This window comes from Rhinolophus sinicus, chromosome 2, assembly GCF_057876585.1.
Source record: "Rhinolophus sinicus isolate RSI-liver-muscle chromosome 2, RSI-T2T, whole genome shotgun sequence".
NCBI classification, from domain to species: domain Eukaryota; kingdom Metazoa; phylum Chordata; class Mammalia; order Chiroptera; family Rhinolophidae; genus Rhinolophus; species Rhinolophus sinicus.
Window position 1 is genome coordinate 53730979 of NC_142502.1, and position 9799 is coordinate 53740777.

Below are 9799 nucleotides of genomic sequence, written 5' to 3' on the forward strand. Positions count from 1 at the left end.
GGATGGAGACCTGCGTTCTCCTACTCAGCACGGTCAGGAGAATCATTCAGTCTGTGCTCTGTCATTCAAGCCTCGGGGAACCTTCGGTAAATTGCTTCGGAGCCTCAGTCTCCTAATCCTTAAAATGGGAATGATGATTGCAAACAGACCGCTGGCTTCCACCCCGCGCTTCACTCGAGTTTGTTACAAAGGTCAATAACAATAATCTGCAGAGTGAATGGGTTTGGGGCGCTACAAAACTCTTGGTTTGCTTTATGGAGGAATCTAGGGCAGGTATAAGGTCTCAAGTCGAAGCATCTCAAGTGAGACTGCAGTGACACATAGATAGGCGACCTCGGTGCTAACTCCAAACCTGTGTAGACGCGGCTGCTGGGTCCAAAAAGAGAGCCTCTCGGCGGGTCTGGGCAGCCACACGCTGCGGTTCCTCTAACTGTACAGCCACGCCTTCCTTACCCAGGGCCCCTTTCTGAGGGAACGGCCACTGATTTTTCCTCTTACCTCTCCAATTGCCCCTCTGCGGGCAGTGAAGTCTGCCCGCGACAGAGAGAAGGGAGCCTTTGATCCCTCGACCCATGAATGGCAAAGCCGGGGGAGGGGAGGAGGAGAGGAAGCCGCTCCGAAGAGTCGAGGGCAATAAATTTAAGCCATGAACATGTCCCTCTAACCTCTGGCCTGGCGACTCCAGGATGACACCCAGTTTAAATTACCAGCACTGAGAGCGGGAAGAGGCGAGCGCGGGGCCTAGGTTCGGGGCTCCTCCCCGGCCCTCCTTAATGAGTGAAAAAGCGTGAACGACACGCGAACAATTTTATCAATAGGACCATGTAAAGGCCGACTGTGAGGAAAGTTATTTATTAATATAGCCAATTGTGGCTGGTTCCCAGCTCCGCGAGAAGAAAGGGACTGCGCCAGAGGCATTCACACCAGCTCGCCGAGTTTTATTCTGTCCTGTGGCTCAGAGTTGAAGTTCCCCAAGTGAAATAAATTGTCCACAAAGGAGGAAAGGAACACATTTTCTTTTATTTTTCCTCCCCTAAAAAGCAAGGGTGAAACCAATCTAATGTGCCCAGTGGAGCAAGATGGGCTGTGAAAGGCTGGGTGTTAAAAGTAAAAGCGGGCTGTGCAGCAAATGGGATGGAAAATTAAATGAAATTAAATAGCTTGAACGGCCGTATTGTCTCTTATTAAAAAGACACATTAATTACATGGTCTCAGCCTTATTCAAAGACAATGTTGAGACTCAATCAAAACATTCCACTCGTCTTTTTTATGGACTTAAAATAGGGGTCCAGAGGCCCCCCCTTTAAAGCAAAATCCCTTCTGCACCGAGGTGCGGGCGAGGCGGTTTCGGGGACTGCCCTGCTCCGGGCCTGCGGCGGTACCACGCCCGCACGACTCCGGCTCTGTAACAGGTTGCCCCAATGAGGCTGAATGCTGGTGAGCGGCAGCGAGGGGAGGGCGGGATGCGGAAGCAGAGTCTCACAGCGGCGCTGCTGCAGGCCCGGCTGTCTTAGGGGCGGCCCGGACCCGCGGCGGGTTGCGTCCCAGCCCCGGGCTCCACGGGCTGCCGGCGCCGCGCATGTGTGACTTGGTTGGGCTCCGCCTCGAGGGGAAAAAAAATCCCACAGGAACTTCGGGGCTGCGATCAGCGGCTCCTTTCGGAACACACTTCTCCAGAGACGCCGGCCTCCCGGACGCAAAGCCTTTAGACTTCAAGTCCCCAGCGGGGCCAAGCTGGCTGTTCTGTGGCCCTCGGACTGGAGGACCAGGGTGTTGGGGAGTCACGAACCTCCTTCCCCCGGGCGGTGCGTAGTATCCCGAACCCGGGGATGGAGTGAGCGGCGCGGGGTCAGGGACCGCAGGCGAGGCCGCAGGGGAGGCCTGGAGACGCGACAGAGTTGGGGCCTGAGGTGGCCCGGGCCGCGCCCCCCGAGGGTGTCCGTGCCGGCAGGGCCGCCGGGTCAGCGCGGACCAGCTGCGCGGCCCCCGAGGCGCGGGTGGGACATTAAGGCCGGGTCTGAATAGGGCGGCGGCGACGGGCTCTGGGAACGCCACCAGATGACACGCCGGCGACGGGGCCATTTTCCCCTTAATTGCGAGGCCAGTTGGGTGCGCAGTGGCCGGGAGGCTCCAAACGCGCGCCTAGGACGCAGACTGGACGCCGCTGGTGGGTTTTGTGGTGCCTTTTTTTGTTGTTTAAGTCCTTCCTTGGAAGCGGCTCAATAAAAGTATTCAGAGCCCCTCGCAAGTTGCCTTTTAACCCGAATTCCCCAACTTATTTCTTGGTTCTTTCGGTTGACATGATGCAAAGAAAAGTCAGCGAGCATGTTGCTGAATTGCAATGTCTCAGGGCACCTTCACATTCAACGCTCCTCTGCCGGCCGCTGCCGAATGAGCCCGCACTCAATTCGATTTTCCTTGCTGTTGGGCACATTTAGGAGTGCCTCTATTTGTGAAGTTCATTTCTAGGCAAATGTATTCAAGAGCTGATGGGAATGAATAGGACCGTGTGTCAGCCGCCCCTAATTGGGATTAAAGCACTTAGGAGCATATGCAGAGAGTGACAGAAATTCTCAGGTTGCATTGTGTTCAGACTTCCACCCGCTTGGACACTCCTCCGCCAAGGGAGATTTATAAAGCTTGCAGGGAGAAACTGAGGAAAGAAAAGCAAAACGGAAAAGAACCGGGCTAATGGCTCACGATGGGGCTGCAGTTCAGCAAGTGGTGGTGACAGCTTTAGAGAAAAGATGCTGGGGGATAATTGAATGCGGGCGGGGGAGCGGGTCTGAACTCTTTAATCAGAAAGGCGGAGAGTTAAAAGGCGAAATAAAGATGTTCTTGAGATTCCCAGACGGTTTTTTTTTTTTTTCCTTTCCTTTTTTCCCCCTTCGCCTTGAAGAGCTCGGCTCTCTTTCTCTTTCTCTCTGCCTCCTACCCCCACCTCAAAGAATATACCCTCTCTTGGGACAATAATAACAATTTGGTATTTGAATTAGGGGGCAAAAATGTCAAAGGAAACAAGTATCTTCTTCTGTATGTTAAAGAGAAGTTCACAACCAAACAAGTCAATGAAAATATTTCCTGATGTGTTTGTATGTATGTAAAATATACACGCACTATGTTAAAATACAAACATAAGGATAAGTATCCGTATAGATCCAGATTGTGTATGTATATAGTCTCTTGTAAATCTCCACCCCCAAGTGACAGGTGAAAGTGACAAGGCCTCTTTTAGCACCTGAGGAGCAGAGAAGCCAGACATGACAGATGAACGATGAACAAAATAAATCTGGATTTCCTTGTTGGTTTCTTAATTTGTTTAAACCCACCTGGAAACATAGATTCCCTGGCAGATAGGAAACCTGGGTTCCTAAGTTCAGGATAAGTGGGGACTCCTCACCATACCCCTCTTGTTGTCATTTTGGATTTGGTACAATAAGAATGTATTTCCAATTAAAAGCTATTTCTGAGATTTAACTTTTTTAAAATTTGCATGGTGGGGCAAGGGAAGGAAAAGAGGAAGAACAGAAAAGGAAGGAGGTGCGTGAGTGTGGAGAAGAAATAATAGCCAGTGGTTTTGTAATAAATTTCTACTCAAAATTAGGCTCCCAAACTTAGTATCTCTAGGGATACCTCGCCCTCCCTGCCTGAGCCCTGATGGGAAGGTGGATTCTCCAACTACAAAAGGGATTCTGGATAGAAAAGACCACGTGACAGAGGGACAAGCCCCAATAGGGAGCCATGAGTCAAACATTTTTTCTCTCATTTAATTATTTAACAGACCTAAAACCCTTCTTTCTCCCCAGGCTGACCCACCTCATGAAGAAAGAACACTTGTAAATTTGTGTTCAGGAAGCACAGAATTTTTCTTGAACCCATGACCCATTTTTCAACTCTCCAGAAAGCGGTATGTAATGGGAGGAAGCTGTCTTGGTAGATACCTTTATAGCCCCTGTGAGTGACGAAAGTTCATCAAGTCGTTATTATGATAGCAACAAGAATAAAACAATAACAAATTTTCAGCTTATGTCAAAACCGAAAACTGAATTTAGGTTCATAACCAGTTATCTCTGAAACAATTAGTAAGTTCACTAGTAGGAGGATCCTGTGTGGTTCCTAATGTCACCACTAATTATGTGTTTGTCTGATTTGAAATGCAACGCTATCATCCTGTTATTCATGCTCACGTTATTCATGTCCATGACCAAATGATACATTTGAGGTTCCTGAAAGCGTGTTGGAATGTATCCCTTCATTTTACAGTAGGGATTCACATTCAGATAACCTTTCAAATACATACATAATCACATCATGACAGGTAAGGTTACAAAAGATGGATTTTCATGCATATCCATTTTTGTCTGTTAAACAACTTTATTGAGATATAATTCACATCCCATACAATTCACCCATTTTAAGTGCACAATGCAGTTTGTGGGGTGTTGTGGGTTTGTTTTGTTTTTTTTTAGCATATTCACAGGATTGTACAACCATCACACAATCTAATTTTAGAACATTTTCATTCTCCCTTCCCAAAAGAAAGCCCATATCCAGTACCTTTTACTCCCCATTTGTTACCAAAATAGGCAACTGCCATTGTATCTTCTATCTGCAAAGATTTGCTTCTTCTTTACATTCCATATAAGTGTAACCATACAATATGTGGTCTTTTGTGGCTGTATTCTTTCACTTAGCATAAATTTTCAATGTTCATCCATGTCGTAGCATGTATCAGTATGTCATTCCTTTTTATGGATGGATAATATTCCATTGTATAGATATATCACATTTTATTTATCAGTTCAGCAGTCGATAGACATTTGGGTTCTTTCTACTTCTTTGCTATTATGTATAAGCTGCTATGAACATTTGCACACAAGTTTTTGTGTATATACGTTTTCATTTCTTTTGGGTATACCTTGACCTATGAATGGAATTGCTGGGTCTATATTTAACTCCTTGAATAACTGTCAAGCTGTTTTCCAAAGTGCTGCACCATTTTACATTTTCACAGTAGTGTATAAGGGTTCCAGTTTTTTCATATCCTCTAATACTTCTTATTGTTTGTCTATTTTATTATACCCAGCTTAGTAGGGGTGAAGTGGTATCTCCGTGTAGTTTCCATTTGCACTTCCCTAGTGCTTAAGCATCCTTTCATGTGCTTCCTGAATTTGTATATCTTCTTTGGGGAAATGTTTATTCAAATCCTTTTCCCATTTTTAATTGGGGTATTTGTCTTTTTATTATGAGCACAAATACATTTTTTATAACTTTTTAAATGCCCAACACAAAATAGCCTGTTAGGTTTAACCATCATAATAACACTCTGAGGTAGAATTTATTATTTATCTTTTACCAATGAGAAAAATTCAGAGAGGTTAAGAAGCTTTCTTAGAGTCACACAGTAAATAATAGAGACAGAATTCCTCCCACATCCTTCTGAGTTCAAAGCCCAGGCTATTTTGACTTGACCACACATATCAGGAAGGTTAATTGACTTCACATATCGGCTCTTCTCTATGAAGATCATTATCATGGGATGTCCTAGTAGTTAACAGAGTAGACTTCAAAGTCTAACTGCCTGGGTTCAAATTCTGCCTCTGGCACTCACTAACCATGTGTTAGGGTGGCCTTTCTATTCTTCAGTTTCTTCATCTGTAAAATGTGAGTAATAAGAAGATATACCTCACTGGGTTGTTGAGAAGATTGTGAGGTATTGATTAAAGGTGCTTAGCATAGTACTCAGGAACTAGGATGTACTCAGAAATGTTGATTATTCATATTTTTATAATGATCCCTGTGCTTACCATTCACTGAGCCCTTTGACAAGCTTTTCTACTGTTAGGCTGGAAATTGTACATGATAAATGGAGCAGGACTTCTGACACCAGTGGCCACTTAGGCAGTCACATAGGACACAGTCATTGTCATGCAGGGTGTTGTGCGGGGTCTCCTGTCCCGCTCCCCATATAAGAATGCAGGATATGGTGAGGCCAAAAAGGAACACCCATGGAGCCATAAACAGGGGAGTCATACCACTATATTCTCGCTGGCGGCTGGATTGGAGACACAGGAAACAGGATCCACACAATCTGCAATCTGCCGTCCACTCCCTCTGCCAACCAACCTTACTTGCTAGCTGCAGTCCACCATTCTAACTGCAATCCGTGCTTGCCAGCCACCATCTTCTTGCTAGTACCCATTTTCTGCTAGCGTAGCCATGGCAGTTATATTAGTGTCCAATGGCTCACTGGTTACAGCTGACGGCCAAGTAGCCACAGCTGATGGCCATCCAATCACAGTTGATGGCCATTTACTACCTGAGCCAGCACCTTTCCACGTGAGGCCGAGAGCCTGGAAACTGCACTCCTGGCTCTGTCCCTACACTCCACCTGCCGTGCGGGACGGCCTGCAGGGTCTCTGCTCCCACTCCCCACATAAGAACGCAGGATGTGGTGAGGCCAAAAAGGAATACCCACGGAGCCGTAGGTAGGGGAGTCATACCACTATAGTCTCATTGGAGGCTGGAGTCACACGACCTGCAACCTGCTGTCTGCTTCTTTGCCTGCCAACCAACCGACTTGACTCACCAACCAGTGCAGCCACGGCAGTTATATCAGAGGCTAATTGGCCAACTGGTAACAGCTGATGGTCAACTAGCCACAGCTGACGGCCATCTACTACCCAAACCAGCACCTTTCCACATGAGGCCGAGAGCCTGGAAACTGCTCTCTGGGACTCTGTCCCCACAGTGATACATACTTCAGGATGACAAATAATGGGTGAGGGGAAGTCTCGCTTTATAGACATATTCCAGATAATAAATGAAGAAGGAGTTGGTGAATTCAAATATTACTGTTTTTCAATGCTTGGTAAAATAACAGATGTAGGAAATGATCATTAATGATAGGCAAAGCTAACCATGCATTATGTGCCTCTGAGTGGAAGAATGTAACACTGCCTATGAAATAGTGTGGGGACAGAGTCCCAGAGAGCAGTTCCCAGGCTCTCGGCCTCACATGGAAAGTTGCTGGCTCGGGTAGTAGTTGGCTGTCAGCTGTGGCTAATTGACCATCAGCTGTAACCAGTTAGCCAATTAGCCACTGATATAACTGCCGTGGCTGCGCTGGTTGGAGAGTTGAGTTGGGAGTCAAGTCGGTCAGTTAGCAGAAAAGCGGACAGCAGGTTGCAGGTCTTGTGGCTCCAGCCTCCAGTGAGACTATAGTGGTATGACTCCCCTACCTATGTCTCCGTGGGTGTTCCTTTTTGGCCTCACCATGTCCTGCATTCTTATGTGGGGAGCGGGAGCAGAGACCCCACAGGCCGCCCCGCAAGACAAATGGCGGAGCGAGCAGGGTCTCCTGCATGACAAATAGTCTTGTCAGAACAAGCAAGTGAGTAAACGAAACTGAACCTGAGTCTGATTGCTCTGATAATAGGAAATAGAAAAGACAGGTGAACTTTATAAACAAGCTCATGAGCATACAGTCAGAAAAACAGACTGTGGAAACTTCTACTGGACAAATGACTTGTTTTTATTTTTAACAAATAGGTTACAAGGAGGAAAAGGGAAGGGAAGGGAAACCAAAAGACTTAAAGCAACTCAAAGATGTGGCAATTTTAAAATATGTCCATAGATTCTTTGACAATCCTCCTCTCCAAAGGTGGAGCCTTGAGTGTGAGTCAGATTTAGTGACTTGTTTGAACAAATAGAATGAAACAGAAGTGACAATGTGTGATTTTCGAGATTAGGCCATAAAAGGCATTGTAGATTCCACCTTGATAATTCTAGAACCGAGTAGGTATTTAATGATATTAGGAATTAATTTTAAATGTAATAATTGTAGTATGCTTAATTTTTAATGCATATTTTCCAGAGATATATGCTGAAATATTTACAGATTAAATATGATGTCTAGGATTTGCTTCAAATAATTCTAAGGTGAAGTAGTGGGTACAGGTATAGATTAGGATTTGTCAACCCCAGCAATATTGACATTTTGGACTGAATAATTCTTTGTTGTGGGATATCCTGTGCATTGTAGGACATTTAGCAGTATCCCTGGTCTTTACCCATTAAATACCAGTAGACTCCATCTCTTAATTATGACATCAAACATTTCCAAATGTCCCAGGCAGACAAATTTGCCCCTAGTTGAGAACAACTGGGTATAAATGAAACAAAGTTGACCATAAACTGATAATTATTGAATTTGAGTAATGGGTGCATGGGGTTCATTACACTGTTCTCCCTACTTTTGTATATGTTGGAATTTTTCCAAAATGAAATGTTATTTAAAAATAAGATTTAAAAACAAATCCAGTAGGGCAGAAGAAATCTGATGCAGGCAGTCGGTGTATATACCCTGCCGATATTTCATTGAAATACATTTTTAAAATAGGTTCTTTTGTTCTGTGATCTTTTAAGAATTTATACCAGGGATGAACCAGAGAGAATGTGGTGAGTTGCAGTCTGCTATCTAGATGGCCATCTGGAATCCTCACAGCTACAGTGGTGCCTCACCAGGCCTAAGGAACTCATAGGCAGTGTCCAAAGCTGTCAACAATCAAAAATGCTAATTCTACTTGGGAAGGAGCAAAGATGGCAGATGAGGCATTCTAGTGGCTACTGGGCTTTGGCCTTTGGGCTGGCAGTGGGCAGATGCTTCTGCTGGCTCATGCGAGGAAGAACATTTTCCTTGACTTTTAGGTCCTTTTATATTCATCTCGAAAAGAAAACAAAATTCTGAACTCAGGATTTGGCAAGTATTTCTGTGTTGTCTCCTGGAGTGGGTAGTCCTGCTTCCGTTTATCTGGCCACTTTCTCTAGTCTTGAAATGTGAATATCTCTTCTCTACACTTTACCTCCATGATTTGAATTGGAAAAGGCTGCTTTTCTTGTTTTCCCCCCACCTTTTAAATTGAACATAGAGAAGTTCCTAGGATATAGTCATCCTACAGACTTCTCCAGGAAGAAAGAAGCAACTGATGTGTCTTCTGCTGCTTTTTCTTAATAGTAAAGAAATTATTTTGCAAGCTGAAGGCTGATGTTTTGAAACAGGTGCTTAGATGGTGGTATTAGTGAATTCTTTACTTTTAGTTACCGACAAGAAGACTACATAAATAGCAAGTATGTTTGGTTTTTTTTTTTAAACGTCTTCCAGTTTCAGCTGGAAGCACAGTTGAGGCTGCAGTAGCAAATTCCAAATATGTGTTGAAATTTTAAATGAAAGAGATGCTAAAAAAATTACATATATATCTAAATCCTGGCTCATCCTGTGACATAGACTAACTGGATAAGAACAAAGGTCCAATTTTGCAATAAAACCTTTGATGTGATAAAGAAGCATAAAGACAAAATATCACAAGGTTAATTTCATATGTGAATAAACCATCACAATCTCTGTCTAAATATATATTTTTACATGTGTATATCCACATTTTTTAATGAGAAGAGGGATTTTTCTCCTAGAGAAGGAAGCTGTTGTTCTTTCTCGGAAGTCTTTGGACATTTGGTATTTTAAAATTCTTTTTTTCATTCTTCTAAGGAAGCACCACATTGTGCAGATGCTAACCCCTTGCTTGTTTTTGGTGAAAGGTTGGTAAAAGGAAACAAAAATTTTGATTCCAGTGATGAAACCCTATTCACCTCTCTAGGATGAGAGGCTGCTATGTTACAAATTCATTATTTTTTGTGGAGTCCTATATAGCACTTGAGACTTGGTTTTCCAAGCTGCTAGGCTGAAAGAAAAGTGGCATATGTGGTTTTTTTGCTCAGAAGATGGGATGGACCCTACAGT